At 42.5% G+C, this 17,633-nt stretch overlaps 1 protein-coding gene across 1 annotated transcript in view; it reads right to left on the minus strand.

Moving 5' to 3' along the window:
• The window catches only part of SPAG6 (sperm associated antigen 6), a 367,292-nt gene that overhangs the window by 102,904 nt on the left and 246,755 nt on the right, over positions 1 to 17,633 (minus strand). The window lies entirely within an intron of this gene.

Consider the following 17,633-nt stretch of genomic DNA (forward strand, 5'->3'; position numbering starts at 1 on the left):
ACCGCTATATTATATTTGTGGCAAACCTAGCCACTTCTGGACTATAACATAAGAAAGGTTGTCTATAGGCTGTATATTGTGCTATGTAGATGTGACAGACCCTTCTGTCAGCACTGAAAGAGTTAACTGTGTTCAGCTATTGTGCACTGTCATTAATGTTATTGATACACAGTCCATTGTTTAATCAACCTCAGAGAGCAGACCCTAGATGATAAGGAAAGACAAGTGTGTGTCTGTGTTTAAATTGTTATCAGCTTGAGCAAGGTATTCTATTGTATCATGTAAAAGGGCGTGTTCCCTCCATTCAATGTACAACATTCTTTCAACCCCCCTTCTGGGGGGGTCAGACCTGCATAAATACTGGGCATATGAGCCTTAATAAAAGTCAATTCTGTTTAAACCTGACAACTGGCTGGGTTGTGAACTGCTGATTCCCTATGCAGGACATTGTTCCCTGGTGTTAACCCTTGGTATCCGGTTGGTACCGTTACAATTGGTGGCAAGCGACGGAATGAACCTTATCGCCCAGAAGAGCAACTACACAAGCCAGTAACCTCAGGAAGAGGGGGATTACTACAATACTGACTAAGATGGAAGGAGTACCAGGGACCGAAGTGAATGGAGATGGATTATTCTAAGCTAAAGAGACAAACGTAAAAGGAACTGCTAGAAGCCAGGGGAAAGATAGGCAGCAGCAAACCCAAGGCTATATTAATTGCTGAGCTGATGGAGGGAGACAGAGCTCGCAGCGCTACGCCTCCAGCAGCCATGGAGGAGACCCTATACCAGAGGGAAATGAGGACCAGGCTGGAATTTTTACCCCAACCTGTACCACGGGATATGCTATCCGTGGTAATGGCAGATGTGCAGGAGTACGTGATGGCACACAGTCCGCGGAATGCATCCTCCCGAGCAGAATCCATTTTGGACGCACTCAGCAACCCAGTAAGACCCAAAATCCCATACCATGCATTTAAAATGTTTTGTGAGGAGAAGGATGAGATTGATGGGTATTTACAGGATTTTGAGAGACTGTGCGAGTTACATGATTTGGAGCAGTCCGTATGGGTGCCGGTGCTAGCAGGCAAGCTAGCCGGTAGGGCAGCGGAAGCGTATCGCGCTGTACCCAGGGAGGACAGCAAGGATTACGCTAAAGTGAAGAGAGCGATCTTGGAAAGATATGCCATTACCTCAGAGGCATACCGGCGCAAGTTTAGAGGCCTGCGCAAGCCAGAAAGAGATTCCCATGCAGAGTGGGCCCACAAGCTGGATCAAGCATCTCAGGGGTGGATACAGGCCAGCCAAGCTACCACCATGGAAGAATTGCGACAACTGATGCTGTTGGAGCAATTCTTTAACGGCTTGTCCCCAGAAGCCCAAGAATGGGTGAGAGATCGAAAACCCCTCACCTTAACCGAAGCAGCCAGATTAGCAGACCAGCATTTTGATGCCAGGAGGCACCATGGACTACAGCCTAACAACGGACGGGCTAATATACAATGCCACACCTGCAAGCAGTGGGGACATATGGCACGTGAGTGCACCCAAAATCGGAGCAGACAAGCTTGGAACCAGGTCAGACAGAACCTGGCCCCAAGGGCGGCTGCTCACCATTACCAAACGGAGCCAGCCGCTCATGAGGTGTTGAGCACCCAAGCCGAGGAACCCCTGGGAATTCTGCATGAAGTGATGTCGGTCCAGGGACTTCGGGATTCGGGAGCTACTTTAACCCTGATAGCTCCCCATTTGGTGCCGGATACAGCACCCACTGGCGGATCCGTGGCAGTACGAGGGGCAGGGGGAGCAGTATACCGATTGCCCACTGCTAGAGTGGAGTACAGACCCCCAGTCACCCCAGCAGCTGCCAGTTACCAACCCCCGGCGCACCGCTATACCACACGGCCTCCGGCCATGAACTACCCTCAGAGAGCCCGGTTCAATTCGCGGGGCTACTCACAACCTATTCGGTGCTTTGGATGTAAGCAACTAGGGCACAAAAGACCAGAGTGTCCCCTAAACGCAGCGAATCAAGCACAGTCCTGGAGAAGACCCGCTGGCGGAATCCCACATAATCCTCAGCCTGTGGCCCGCTACGTAGAGGCGCCAGAATGCTGGGGCAGCCTACATGAAGCAGACCCCGTGCAAGCTGCCCACCGGAATAACCGGCAACGGGTTAAAGTGAATGGGAAGGAGGTCAGTTGTCTACGGGATACTGGTGCTACCATGACCTTGCTTCAAGAGAACTTGGTGCCTGAGAAACAGCACACTGGAGACACTGTGGCTGTGAGGGTAGCAGGGGGCACTGTGTTCCGCCTACCTGTTGCCAGGGTACATTTGGATTGGGGAGTGGGCGCTAGACTTGTGAATGTGGGGGTCAAGAAGGACTTACCTGCTGATGTTCTCCTTGGAAATGACTTGGCCCCCCTTGTTTCTGCCTATGCTCCCATGGATCCCGCTGATGTTAACCCTGTGACTACCCAAGCCCAGTCCCTCCGGGAAGAGACGCTTCCATGTTTGGGGTGGGGGCAGTACTGAGCCAAGTTGGAGCAGATGGCGGAGAACACCCCGTAGCCTACTTGAGCCGAAAGTTGTTGCCCCGGACATCCCCAAGCCGATCCGTTGGGATCAGACTGTGTATGCCGGCTTGGTTCTGGGGGAGCATTGTGGCAAACCTAGCCACTTCTGGACTATAACATAAGAAAGGTTGTCTATAGGCTGTATATTGTGCTATGTAGATGTGACAGACCCTTCTGTCAGCACTGAAAGAGTTAACTGTGTTCAGCTATTGTGCACTGTCATTAATGTTATTGATACACAGTCCATTGTTTAATCAACCTCAGAGAGCAGACCCTAGATGATAAGGAAAGACAAGTGTGTGTCTGTGTTTAAATTGTTATCAGCTTGAGCAAGGTATTCTATTGTATCATGTAAAAGGGCGTGTTCCCTCCATTCAATGTACAACATTCTTTCAACCCCCCTTCTGGGGGGGTCAGACCTGCATAAATACTGGGCATATGAGCCTTAATAAAAGTCAATTCTGTTTAAACCTGACAACTGGCTGGGTTGTGAACTGCTGATTCCCTATGCAGGACATTGTTCCCTGGTGTTAACCCTTGGTATCCGGTTGGTACCGTTACAATATTTATTAACCCCTAACCCCTAATCTGCCTCCCACAACGTCGCCTCCACCTGCCTACACTTATTAACCCCTAATCTGCCGAGCGGACCGCACCGCTACTATAATAAAGTTATTAACCCCTAATCCGCCTCACTAACCCTATAATAAATAGTATTAACCCCTAATCTGCCCTCCCTAACATCGCTGACACCTAACTTCAAACATTAACCCCTAATCTGCCGACCGGAGCTCACCGCTATTCTAATAAATGTATTAACCCCTAAAGCTAAGTCTAACACTAACACCCCCCTAAGTTAAATATAATTTTAATCTAACGAAATAAATTAACTCTTATTAAATAAATTATTCCTATTTAAAGCTAAATACTTACCTGTAAAATAAACCCTAATATAGCTACAATATAAATTATAATTACATTGTAGCTATTTTAGGATTAATATTTATTTTACAGGCAACTTTGTAATTATTTTAACCAGGTACAATAGCTATTAAATAGTTAAGAACTATTTAATAGTTACCTAGTTAAAATAATAACAAAATTACCTGTAAAATAAATCATAACCTAAGTTACAATTAAACCTAACACTACACTATCAATACATTAATTAAATACAATATCTACAAATTACTACGTTGAAATAAACTAACTAAAGTACAAAAAATAAAAAAGAACTAAGTTACAAAAAATAAAAAAATATTTACAAACATAAGAAAAATATTACAACAATTTTAAACTAATTACACCTACTCTAAGCCCCCTAATAAAATAACAAAGCCCCCCAAAATAAAAAATGCCCTACCCTATTCTAAATTACTAAAGTTCAAAGCTCTTTTACCTTACCAGCCCTGAACAGGGCCCTTTGCGGGGCATGCTCCAAGAAGTTCAGCTCTTTTGCCTGTAAAAAAAAACATACAATACCCCCCCCAACATTACAACCCACCACCCACATACCCCTAATCTAACCCAAACCCCCCTTAAATAAACCTAACACTAAGCCCCTGAAGATCTTCCTACCTTGTCTTCACCATACCAGGTTCACCGATCGGTCCAGAAGAGCTCCTCCGATGTCCTGATCCAAGCCCAAGCGGGGGGCTGAAGATGTCCATGATCCGGTAGAAGTCTTCATCCAAGCGGGGCAGAAGAGGTCTTCCATCCGATTGAAGTCTTCATCCAAGCGGGGCAGAAGAGGTCTTCCATCCGATTGAAGTCTTCATCCAGGCGGCATCTTCTATCGACATCCATCTGGAGCGGCAGCATCCTGAATACCTCCGACGCGGAACATCCATCCTGGCCGACGACTGAACGACGAATGACGGTTCCTTTAAATGATGTCATCCAAGATGGCGTCCCTTGAATTCCGATTGGCTGATAGGATTCTATCAGCCAATCGGAATTAAGGTAGGAATATTCTGATTGGCTGATGGAATCAGCCAATCAGAATCAAGTTCAATCCGATTGGCTGATCCGATCAGCCAATCAGATTGAGCTTGCATTCTATTGGCTGATCGGAACAGCCAATAGAATGCGAGCTCAATCTGATTGGCTGATTGGATCAGCCAATCGGATTGAACTTGATTCTGATTGGCTGATTCCATCAGCCAATCAGAATATTCCTATTCCACAGGGGTATGTGGGTGGTGGGTTGTAATGTTGGGGGGGTATTGTATGTTTTTTTTTACAGGCAAAAGAGCTGAACTTCTTGGGGCATGCCCCGCAAAGGGCCCTGTTCAGGGCTGGTAAGGTAAAAGAGCTTTTAACTTTAGTAATTTAGAATAGGGTAGGGCATTTTTTATTTTGGGGGGCTTTGTTATTTTATTAGGGGGCTTAGAGTAGGTGTAATTAGTTTAAAATTGTTGTAATATTTTTCTTATGTTTGTAAATATTTTTTTATTTTTTGTAACTTAGTTCTTTTTTATTTTTTGTACTTTAGTTAGTTTATTTCATTGTAGTTATTTGTAGATATTGTATTTAATTAATGTATTGATAGTGTAGTGTTAGGTTTAATTGTAGGTAATTGTAGGTATTTTATTTAATTAATTTAATGATAGTATAGTGTTAGGTTTAATTATAACTTAGGTTAGGATTTATTTTACAGGTAATTTTGTAATTATTTTAACTAGGTAACTATTAAATAGTTCTTAACTATTTAATAGCTATTGTACCTGGTTAAAATAATTACAAAGTTGCCTGTAAAATAAATATTAATCCTAAAATAGCTACAATGTAATTATAATTTATATTGTAGCTATATTAGGGTTTATTTTACAGGTAAGTATTTAGCTTTAAATAGGAATAATTTATTTAATAAGAGTTAATTAATTTCGTTAGATTAAAATTATATTTAATTTAGGGGGGTGTTAGTGTTAGGGTTAGACTTAGCTTTAGGGGTTAATACATTTATTAGAATAGCGGTGAGCTCCGGTCGGCAGATTAGGGGTTAATAATTGAAGTTAGATGTCGGCGATGTTAGGGAGGGCAGATTAGGGGTTAATACTATTTATTATAGGGTTAGTGAGGCGGATTAGGGGTTAATAACTTTATTATAGTAGCGGTGCGGTCCGCTCGGCAGATTAGGGGTTAATAAGTGTAGGCAGGTGGAGGCGACGTTGAGTGGGGCGGATTAGGGGTTAATAAATATAATATAGGGGTCGGCGTTGTTAGGGGCAGCAGATTAGGGGTACATAGCTATAATGTAGGTGGCGGCGCTTTGCGGTTGGCAGATTAGGGGTTAATTATTGTAGGTAGCTGGCGGCGACGTTGTGGGGGGCAGATTAGGGGTTAATAAATATAATACAGGGGTCGGCGGTGTTAGGGGCAGCAGATTAGGGGTACATAAGTATAACGTAGGTGGCGGTCGGCAGATTAGGGGTTAAAAAAATTTAATCGAGTGGCAGCGATGTGGGGGGACCTCGGTTTAGGGATACATAGGTAGTTTATGGGTGTTAGTGTACTTTAGAGTACAGTAGTTAGGAGCTTTATAAACCGGCGTTAGCCCAGAAAGCTCTTAACTACTGACTTTTTTCTGCGGCTAGAGTTTTGTCGTTAGATTTCTAACGCTCACTTCAGACACGACTCTAAATACCGGAGTTAGAAAAATCCCATTGAAAAGATAGGATACGCAATTGACGTAAGGGGATCTGCGGTATGGAAAAGTCGCGGCTGAAAAGTGAGTGTTAGACCCTTTTTTGAGTGACTCCAAATACCGGAGTTAGCCTAAAACCAGCGTTAGGAGCCTCTAACGCTGGTTTTTAAGGCTAACGCCAAACTCCAAATCTAGGCCAAAATCAGCTAATTCAGATACACAAATAAGCCTTAAAAAAGCAAATCTCATGCATTTTATACTCTGCATCTGATAAAAAAGTTATTTTAAACACATTAAAGGGACATTATACACTCATTTTATTTTTGCATAAATGTTTTATAGATGATCTATTTATATAGCCCATAAAGTTTTTTGATTTTCTTAAATGTATAGTTTTGCTTATTTTTAAATAACATTGCTCTTATTTTCAGTCTCCTAACCAAGCCCCAAAGTTTTAGGAGAATACCATCAGATACCTACTCCAGCTTGCTCCTGTTTGCGTAAAGGATCTTTTCATATGTAAAAGAAGGGGGGGGGTAGTGTCTTATTTCCCACTTGCAGCTGGCTTTCCAGCTACCTTTTCAACAGGGCTAAACTGAGAGCTTCTAAGTAAGTTTTTAAACAGTTTTATACTAGATTTTTTATATCAGTATCTGTGCATCTTATTCTTTATAGTAGTGTCTATTACATGCATTCCTCTTTAAGGGAAAAACAATTTTATAGTATACTGTCCCTAAGTGCAAATGCGGAATCTGTTGGCGCTCTACAAATACCTGATAATAAATTAAAACATAATTTATGCTTACCAGATAAATTCCTTTCCTTCCGGTTAGGGAGAGTCCATGGCTTAATTCCTTACTGTTGGAAAAAACAACACCTGGCTACCAGGAGGAGGCCAAGACACCGCAGCCAATGGCTTAAATATCCCTCCTACTTCCTCACTACCCCAGTCATTCTGCCGAAGGAACAAGGAAAAACCGTCCATAGACAAGAAAAAACAGGGGGGGGGGGGTGGACTCTCCCTATCCGGAAGGAAAGGAATTTATCTGGTAAGCATAAATTATATTTTCCTTTCTAAGATAGGGAGAGTCCACAGCTTCATTCATTACTGTTGGGAAAACTATACCCAAGCTCCAGAGGACACTAAATGAATAACTGAAGGGAATAAAAAGAAATAGGCGGACCCTATTCTGAGGGCACCACAGTCTGCAAAACTTTTCTCCTGAAAGCTGCTTCAGCCGAAGCAAAAAACATCAAACTTGTACAACTTTGAAAAAGTATGTAAGGAGGAAAGGAAGCCGCCTTACAAATCTGATCCATAGAGGCCTTGTTCTTAAAGGCCCAAGAGGAAGCCACTGCTCAAGTAGAATGAGCCGTTATCCTCTCAGGAGGACGATATCCCGCTGTCTTGTAAGCTAAGCGGATGACACTCCTTAACCAAAAAGATAAGGAAGTCGAAGTAGCCTTCTGCCTCTTACGCTTCCCCGAATAGACAACAAACAAAGAGGAAGATTGTCTAAACTTCTTAGTAGTCTGAAGATAGAACTTCAAGGCGCGAACCACATCCAAATTGTGAAGTAAGTGTTCTTTCGATGAAAAAGGATTAGGGCACAAGGAAGGAACCACAAACTCCTAATTGATGTTGCGATCTGACACAACCTTAGGAAGAAAACCTAATTTAGTACGTAAAACTGCCTTATCTGCATGAAAAATCAGATAAGGGGGCTCACATTGCAAAGCAGAGATCTCAGAAACCTTGCGCGTAGAGGCAATAGCCAATAAAAAGAGAACCTTCCAAGATAACAATTTAACGTCAACGAAATGCAGAGGCTCAAACGGAACCTGTTTCCAAACCCAAAGAAAAAGATTTAGGCTCCAAGGAGGAGCCCCGGATCTAAACACAGGTCTGATCCTAATCAGAGCCTTAACAAAGGATTGCACGTCTGGAAGCTCAGCCAGTCTCTTGTGCAATAAAACCGACAGGGCTGAAATCTGTCCCCTCAGAGAACTAGAAAAAAGGCCCTTCTCCAGCCCATCCTGGAGAAAAAAATAAGATCCTGGCAACCTTAACTCTGTGCCAGGAAAAAACATTCTCTTCACACCAGAATAAGTAGGTCCTCCACACCTTGTGGTAGATACGCAGAGTAACTGGTTTACGTGCTTGAATAAGAGTATCAATGACACTCTCAGAGAAATCTCTCTTGGCTAAGACTAAGCGTTCAATCACCATGCAGTCAGCATCAGAGAATCTAGATTTTGATGAACTAATGGACCTTGTATCAGCAGGTCTCTGCGACAAGGTAACTTCCACGAAGGAGATGAGGACACCCCCACTAGATTTGCAAACCACGACTTTTTCAGCCATGATGGAGCAATCAGGATTACTGATACCTGCTCCTGATTGATTCGGGCCACCACTCGAGGAAGAAGCGGTAATGGAGGAAAAAGATATACGAGTTTGAACCTCCAGGGCACTGCTAATGCATCTATTAGATCCGCTTGGGGATCCCTCAACCCGTACCTGGGTAGCTTGGTATTGAGACGGGACGCCATGAGATCTATTTCTGGCGTCCCCCACTTGCTGCATATCTTTGCAAACACCTCGGGATGGAGAGACCATTCCCCTGGATGGAAGGATTGCCTGCTGAGAAAATCCGTCTCCCAGTTGTCCACACCCGGAATGTGGATCGCTAACAGCAAACAGCGGTGGGCCTCCGCCCACTCTAGAATCTGAGACACTTCCATCATCGCCAAGGAACTTCTAGTTCCCCCCCTGATGGTTGATGTAAGCCACCAAGGTTATATTGTCTGATTGGAATCTGATAAACTGGGACAAACCCAGAAGTGGCCAAGCCTTCAAGGCCTTGAAGATTGCCCGTAGTTCCAAAATATTGATCGGGAGGGAGGACTCCTCCTGAGTCCACAACTCCTGTGCCTTCCTGTCACCCCAAACAGCTCCTGAAAATCAAAAGAGAAGGAGAACAGCACACCTGTTGTGGGGCACGGAGAAAGATTTGCCAAATCTTGTCAATCCAAATAGTCATGCATCCAAAGCACTTCAGCCACCAGAAGAAATCTTTATTTAAAAGACCTTTATTATCATTAGTTGGGTCCAAAACTTTACAGGAACAACGTTTCGAACCTACAATAGGCTCTTAGTCATGTACATGACTAAGAGCCTATTGTAGGTTCAAAACGTTGTTCCTATAAACTTTTGGACCCAACTAATGAAAATAAAGGTCTTTTAAATAAATATTTCTTCTGGTGGCTGGAGTGCTTTGGATGTATGACCCCAAACAGCTCCCCATCCTGATAGGCTTGCGTCCATAGTCACAATCTCCCAGGATGGTCTTAAGAAGCATGTCCCTAGGGACAAATGATCTGGACAGAGCCACCATGAGAGCAATTCTCTCGACCGGCTGTCTAATACAATCTGTTGAGACAGATCTGAATGATCGCTGTTCCACTGCCTCAGCATGCACAGTTGTAAAGGTCTGAGACAGAACCTGGCAAAAGGAATGATGTCCATGCTGGACACCATGAGACCAATCACCTCCATACATTGAGCCACAGAGGGACTCAAGGAGGTCCGGAGGGCAAGACATGCCGAAGTTAGCTTGCAACGTCTCTGGTCTGTTAGAAATATCCTCATGGATATGGAGTCTATTATAGTACCCAGGAATTCCACCTTGGTACTTGGGATAAGAGAACTCTTTTCCAAGTTTATCTTCCATCCATGTGATCGAAGAAGACTTAGAAGGGACTCAGGGAATTCTTTCGCAAGACGGAAGGATGGTGCTTGCACCAGAATATCGTCCAAGTATGGGGCTACTGCAATACCTAGAAGAGCCCCCAGAACCTTTGTAAAGATTCTTGGAGCAGTAGCTAGGCCAAATGGAAGGACAATGAACTGGAAGTGCTGGTCCAGGAATGCAAACCTCAGGAGCTGAAAGTGTTCCCTGTGGATTGGAACATGAAGGCAAGCAGCCTTCATATCTATAGTGGTCATAAACTGGCCTTCCTGAATTAAAGGAAGGATGGACCTTATCGTCTCCATCTTAAAGGAAGGGACACTGCAAAATTTGTTTAAGCACTTTAGGTCCAGAATTGGGCGGAGAGTTCCCTCCTTCTTTGGGACCATGAAAAGGTTTGAATAAAACCCCAAACCTCTTTCTTCGACACCGGGACACCAACTCCTAAGGAGGATAGATCCCGAACGCACCCTAGAAAGGCATCCCTCTTTTCTGGTCTGGTAGACAGATTAGAGAGAAGGAATCTGCCCCTTGGCGGATGAGATTTGAAGCCTATCTTGTATCCCTGAGATACCACCTTCAGGACCCACGGATCCTGTACGTCCTTGAACCAGACGTCTGAAAAAAGAGACAGTCTGCCCCCTACACGATCCTATCCCGGATCGGGGGCCGCCCCTTCATGCCTATTTGTTTTCGGCGGGCTTCTTATTCTGCTTGGATTTATTCCAGGACTGAGCCGGCTTCCAAGTACTCTTGAATTGCTCGGGTTTGTAGGAGGATTGTTGTAGTTGGAATTTGTCAGAACGAAAGGAACGAAAATTAGAAGATTGTCGTCCCTTAGACTTGTTCTTCTTATCTTGCGTTAGGAAGGCACCCTTGCCTCCGGTAACCATAGAAATAATGGAATCCAGGCCTGGACCAAATAAAATCTTTCCCTTGTAGGGAAGAGAAAGGAGTCTGGACTTAGAAGTCATATCCGCAGACCAAGACTTCCACCAGAGCGCCCGGCGGGCTAGGACCGCAAAGCCAGAGGCCTTTGCATTTAGGCAAATAATTTGCATGCTTGCATCACAGATAAAAGAATTAGCAATTCTCAGAGCTTTAATGTTGTCTTGAATATCCTCGAGGGGAGACTCTACCTCAATGAGTTCCGACAAAGTCGCACCAGTAGGTAGCCGCTCCGCCCGTTGAAACAAAAATCCTGTATGTTGAAACATCTTTCTCAGAAAGGTTTCCATTTTCTTTTCCATCGGCTCTCTGAACTATCCTCAAGAGGTAAAGTAGTACGTTTAGCAAGCATAGCAATAGCACCATCCTCCTTAGGAATGGAGCCCCACAAATCCAGTTGAGAGTCCGGGACCGGGAACAACTTTTTAAAAGTAGACGAGAGGGAAAAAGAAGAACCAATTCTTTCCCAATCGTTCTTAATAATGTTCGCCATCTTAACCGGCACAGGAAAAGTCAAAGGAACTTTCCTGTCATCATAAACTCTGTCTAATTTAGGTTCTTCAGGCAGCCTGGCCTCTGGAACCTCTAACGTAGACAGAACCTCCTTCAATAAAAAACACAAGTGCTCAATTTTAAATCTAAAGGACGGTTCCTCCGCAGCAGGAGAACTAGACGCTAAGGACTAGACGCTACAGAGGTTAACTCATCATCGGGTAACTGGGACATAATAGCTAAATCCGATAAATATTTAGATGACTCCGGGTCAGGAGAGCTATGTTTAACCTTCCTCTTGTGTTTGTTAGAGCGACGTAATGCATTGAGGGCCGCAGACACTGCTGTTTGTAACTGCGTGGCAAAGTCTGCAGGAAGAAGGCCCCCTCCGGATGGAGGATTAGATGTGCTACGGGGAACTGCATGTGGAGTGGATAATGTAGCAAGAGTAGTAATCTCATGGGACGCCGAGTCCTGAGAGGTAGACGGCTCAGAGGAACTAAGAGCCTTAGCAGGCTTGTCTCCCTTCTTAGACTTTATAACGGTGTTAAGGCATGTGGAACATAATTGAGTGGGCAGAAACACCACGGCCTCCTAACAATATAAACAGGTATGATTTAGTACAGAAGGAGTACCTTCTATCAAGTCAGAGTCCTCCACAGCTCAGGTTATACCCACAGAAGGACACAAATAAAAACTTTTTTTATTATAGAAAACTGCACCTTTATACTCCCAATGGCTGGGGCACACACCACCTCCTAGACCCAGACAGATAACAGAGGAAACTCTCTCCTCAGCTTCAAGTCTCAGCCGGAATGGAGGAAATTAACATAGACCACATCCGGTCACATGGAGTACAAGACAGTACTTTCCCTGTTATTATAAGTACAGCAAGTAATAGGAGCTGTGCAACACTTTCAAAAACGAAAGTGAAACTTAAAAGTGAAACCTGTTTGTTTCAGCCAGGAAAAAATCACACAAAGCAGCATGTAAATAATTAATACACTGATTAATTAACCCCAACTGTTCAATTAACCCCCTTCAGAGGATACTAACCCTGGATCCTATCAAGGTATAAAGGAGCCACACTGTGACCCTGTTGTAGCGTTTTATGTGTAAAAATTGAAATGATCTTACCTCCAGGATCCATGCTGTGGAACAGAACACAGCCTCTCAAGAGTGACAGTCTTATAGCAGCGCTCCTGACATGGACTTGAGTGAGAGAAAGCAGGCAGTGAAACTCATCAATACTGATTGCTTAGGAGCTGTTAGCAGTAGTCTGGATGGTTTCGCAGAAAAACTTTCCCTGCATCTCCAGACTCTAACTTTCATCAATACTCTCACTGAGAGGTTGACATGACTACTTAAAACTCTAGTCCTATCTCGAAGGGCAGATACCCTTTTGTAGGACTCTCCAAATCTTCTAAAACTTCTCTGCCACCTCCTAACGTGACAAAAGGCAAAGAATGACTGGGGTAATGAGGAAGTGGGAGAGATATTTAAGCCTTTGGCTGGGGTGTCTTTGCCTCCTCCTAGTGGCCAGGTGTTGTATTTCCCAACAGTAAGGAATGAAGCCGTGGACTCTCCCTATCTTAGGATGGAAAAGGGGTTTATCGGGTGTTGCAAATTTGATCAACTGAAGCCTCATTCTTGAAAGCCCAAGAAGTGGCAAGTGACCTAATGAAATGGGCAGTAATCTGCTGTGGTGAAGGCTTTGGGAATCAAAAGTTTTAACCAGAAGGCTAAAGAAACATCTGAGGCCTTCTGACCCTTCCTAGGACAAGAAGAAAGAACAAAATTAACTGGAAGTTTGTCTAAAAGGCTTAGTAGCATCAATGTAACATTTAAAGATCTCTCAGAAGCATTCTTAGGATTAGGACACAAAGAAGAAACAACAATCTCTCTGCTAAAGTTGTCTGAATAAACAACCTTAGGCAAAAAAATTAATGACGTCTGTAAAACAGCCTTATCCTGATGAAAATCATATAAGGATGTTCACAAGAAAGAGCAGATAACTTAGAAACTCTTCTAGCAGAAGAAATAGCCAAAGGAAATAACACTTTCCAAAAAAGTAGTTTAATGACAATTTTATGCATAGGTTCAAAAGGAGGAGCCTGCAAAACCCTTAACATCAGGTTAAGATTCCATGGAGGAGAAGTAGGCTTGATAACATGTTTAATATGAAAAAGAGCCTGAATAAAACTATGAATATCAGGTTTGTACTTTAAAAAAAAAAAATCATATATACACACACACACACACATACTGTACATAACTAGTATAACCATAGCTAAGTTTACATTATGTATATATTTACACATTTTTAAGAATTATTTTTTGGAATTAACTAACTGAATGACAGAACTGAGAGAATGCTTCCAAATGACAGATGAAGGGTGAGTGCCAACTTTTGTGCTGGAAACAGAGAGGGAGAAAGTGGGGGGGGAAATAATTATGTTTAAAAGGACCACAAGACTTCTAAGTCACCTCCCCAGTTAGGAATTATTCAAAACTACTTATGATCATGGACAGACATTGGAGTCATAAATTTAAGTTTATATCAGAAAGCTCTCAATATGGATGTGAGCTAACCACGATTGATGTTACTGCCAATTACTATAATACTGGTGGGATATGGCTGATCTGCTGGATGGCAATTACTGGAATTCAGGTGGAATGGCTTTGTGCGTGGGAAAATTATTAGAATTAATTTTTTTATATATTTAATTTTAAAAAAAGAAGATGGAGGGGAGGAAAACAAACAGTGATGTAAGTCCATCTGAAGGAATTAGGAAAACTACTACAAAGACAGGTAAAGGGAAGAAAATAAATAAAATATGAGAATTTTTTTTCTCCACTATTTGAGCCAAGACTATACTAACCTCTACTGACTTTAGAATGGAAGCATCTTCCTCTGAGCAGTGCGCCGGGCGGGAGGAGTTAAAAATACAATCTAGCTACGTAAGTTGCACAGTACTAAGCAACATGCATAAGGAGATTGTAATTTAACTCCTCCGTCTGTTTTCACTGATGTCTACCCAGGCACTGTAGGAAGTTGCGGCACGACAGGGGTGACACCATCAGAAGAGATTAATTCCTGCTTGATGGTGTCAAGGACCACCAATATCTTCTAGTGGACCACCAGTGGTCGGCGACCGCTGATCTAGACCATCCTGCAAAAACTGCAAAATCTGAATTCTGAAAGAATGCCAGGGGGAAAAAATGATTTATACACCATGGAAAAAAGGCCTTCCAAACCTTGTGAAAGATCTTCCTAGTTACAGGCTTACAAGTCTGAGTCAAGGTTTCAATCACAGAATCAGAAACAAACCATAGTGACCTGATCACACACAAAATGGCCCCCAGAACCTTTGTGAATATTTTTGGAGCTGTAGCCAGACCAAATGGTAGAGCAACAAACTGAAAATTCCTTGGCACATTGGATAGAAAAAAAACTTCCCCTGGGAAGCCTTGTTCTGAATCCAATTCTTATCTGGAAAAGACTGAAACCAAGCCTCCTGAAAGAGGTTTAATCTGCCCCCTACTAGAACTACTGGGCCGAGGGCCGCAAATTCATATGGTTTTAGAAGAGGGGACAGATTTCTTACCCTGCTTGGATTTGTTCCAGTTAGTATTAAGTCTCCAGCCTGAACCAGAGGAACTTTGCTTTTGAACAGAGGAGTCATTTTTCTGTTCTTTATTCTGATGAAAGGAAAGAAAACAATTAGAAGCTTTGGATTTTCCTTTAGACTTCCTGTCTTGAGGAAGAAAAGCTCCTTTACCTCCAGTAATAGTAGAAATAATAGAATTTAAATCAAACCCAAATAACTTATTTTCTTGAAAAGAAAGAGATAATAATTTAGATTTAGATACCATATCAGCATTCCAGGATTTAAGCCTCAAAGTCCACCTCGCAAGAATTGCTAAAGACATGCTTTTGACATTCATTTTCATAATATTAAACACAGCGTCACAAATAAAATAATTTGCACTCTGAAGCAAACTCAATAGATTTGCACTAACAGGGTAATCAGAAAACTGCTCTGAAAGACTAGACAACCATTATGTAGATGCAACAGCCACATAAGCAATAGAAATAGCTGGCCTGAGGATATAACTAGCATGTAAAAAGGCCCTTCTATGAAAGGATTCTAACTTCCTGTTTAAAGGGTCCTTAAAAGAAGTACTGTCTTCCAAATGAATAGTAGTACATTTAGCTAGAGTGGAAATGGCCTTATTCACTTTAGGAACTGTTTCCCTTAACTCTAGATTAGCAGCAGTCAAATTATATAACTTTTTAAACCTTGCAGTAGAATTAAAAGACACACCTGGCTTAGACCATTCCCTAGCATTCATGTCAGAGACAGCATCAGGCACAGGGAAAAACCTCAGGGAGGTTAATAACAGTCCTAAAAACTGAATTAAAATGATTACAAGGATTATCATCAGAAGTTTTAGGATCTTTAATCCCTAAAGTGACTAAGACCTCTTTCAAAAGAGAACGAATATGTTCAACTATAAACAAAAAAAGAGGAAATATCAGGTTCCACTTCAGATGAGGAATCATCATCCCCAGAGGAAACTTCACTATCTGAAGATACCACAGTATCCCTGGGATCAGGGCATATAGCATTTGTAGAAAGAAAAATCTAAACTGACCTTTTACGCTTAATTGAAGGTGGCAGAGCAGCCAATGCCTCAGAGACTGCAGCCTTGATGAAAGATTTCATGGCAGGAGGCACCGATTCAGCATTAAAGGGACACTGAACTCAAATTTGTTCTATCGTGATTCAGATAGAGCATGAAATTGTAAGCAACTTTCTAATTTACTCCAATTATCAAATTTTCTTCATTCTCTTGGTATCTTTATTTGAAATGCAAGAATGTAAGTTTAGATGCCGGCCCATTTTTGGTGAACAACCTGGGTTGTCCTTGCTGATTGGTGGATAAATTCATCCACCAATAAAAAAGTGCTGTCCAGAGCTCTGAACCATTATTTTTCAAATAAAGATAGCAAAAGAACGAAGATAAATTGATAATAGGAGTAAATTAGAAAGTTGCTTAAAATTGCATGCTGCATCTGAATCATGAAATAAAAAATTTGGGTTCAGTGTCCCTTTAACCTGTAATGAACAAAGAGTAGGTGCATTGGCACCCAAATAAACAGCATTAGATTGGTATACATGCATTAACAAATCTAAACATGAGCCACATAAATGAGCTGAAGAAGGCACTTGAGTGTTTTTACAATAAGCACACCTAATAATGGTAGAAAAGTGTTCAGGAGACTCAGTTTCTAGGGTAAATTTAGGGACAGAATTATGCTGCTCCGTTATAGCATATAGCAATGCAATGCAACAAACACTATAAAACCCCTTAAGAAAGCTCTCGATGAAAGGAAACCATATACCCCCACCTAAGCAGCTTTACAGAGACAATGCGTGCTAAGCCGAGCTGAGAAGAAAAAAATACTTTTGAGTGCTCCAAACAACTGACTGTTTAAATGGAAATGTGCGTGCTAAAATCATGACGCATGCATAATCGGGCAAACGTGCGATAACCCGACATACATACAACAATGTGCAGACGTGCGCTAACCATAAAAACAAACCCTGTACGCGAAAATAACCTGCAGCTCTTAGAAAGTGAGCGTAAACCCGACGTGCGCAATCCTGGCAGCACTAAAATAGGCAGACGTGCGAAGAACTAAGCGCACCAAAAAACAAGGGGAATAGTGAAAGATCTGTCCCAGGGCCATGTATATAAAAACATATATAGATAAACTTTAAACTCAGCAATTGCCCATAACATAGCAAAATGAGTGTCTATATGTTATTTTTGATAACAAATAAAATATACTTACCAATATACATTTGTCCACCAGCAATCAAGTACCAGACAGCCAGACCAATACTGAAACATATCAGCAGAGGTCAAGGAAAAGGAGTATATCTGTAGATCCATAAAGGGAGGCAGAAGATTCGTCCCTGCGACCAATTACAGAGGGTTCATGAAACATTTTTCATGAGGTGAAAACAAAGCAACATAAACCATACCCCAAATACATTCCACTAACAAGAACTGTACTCTACGAAGTTAGAGTTACTTCATCGGTTTATGCCCTGCAGTTTTCCTACAGGCCTTCGTTGGCGCTGTGGGGAGGGTGATGTGTTTAGCCCAGGCTGAGACTTTGGCATGGCATCATTGTTGAATCTGTCT

This window comes from Bombina bombina, chromosome 5, assembly GCF_027579735.1.
Source record: "Bombina bombina isolate aBomBom1 chromosome 5, aBomBom1.pri, whole genome shotgun sequence".
In the NCBI taxonomy this organism is placed as follows: Eukaryota; Metazoa; Chordata; class Amphibia; order Anura; family Bombinatoridae; genus Bombina; species Bombina bombina.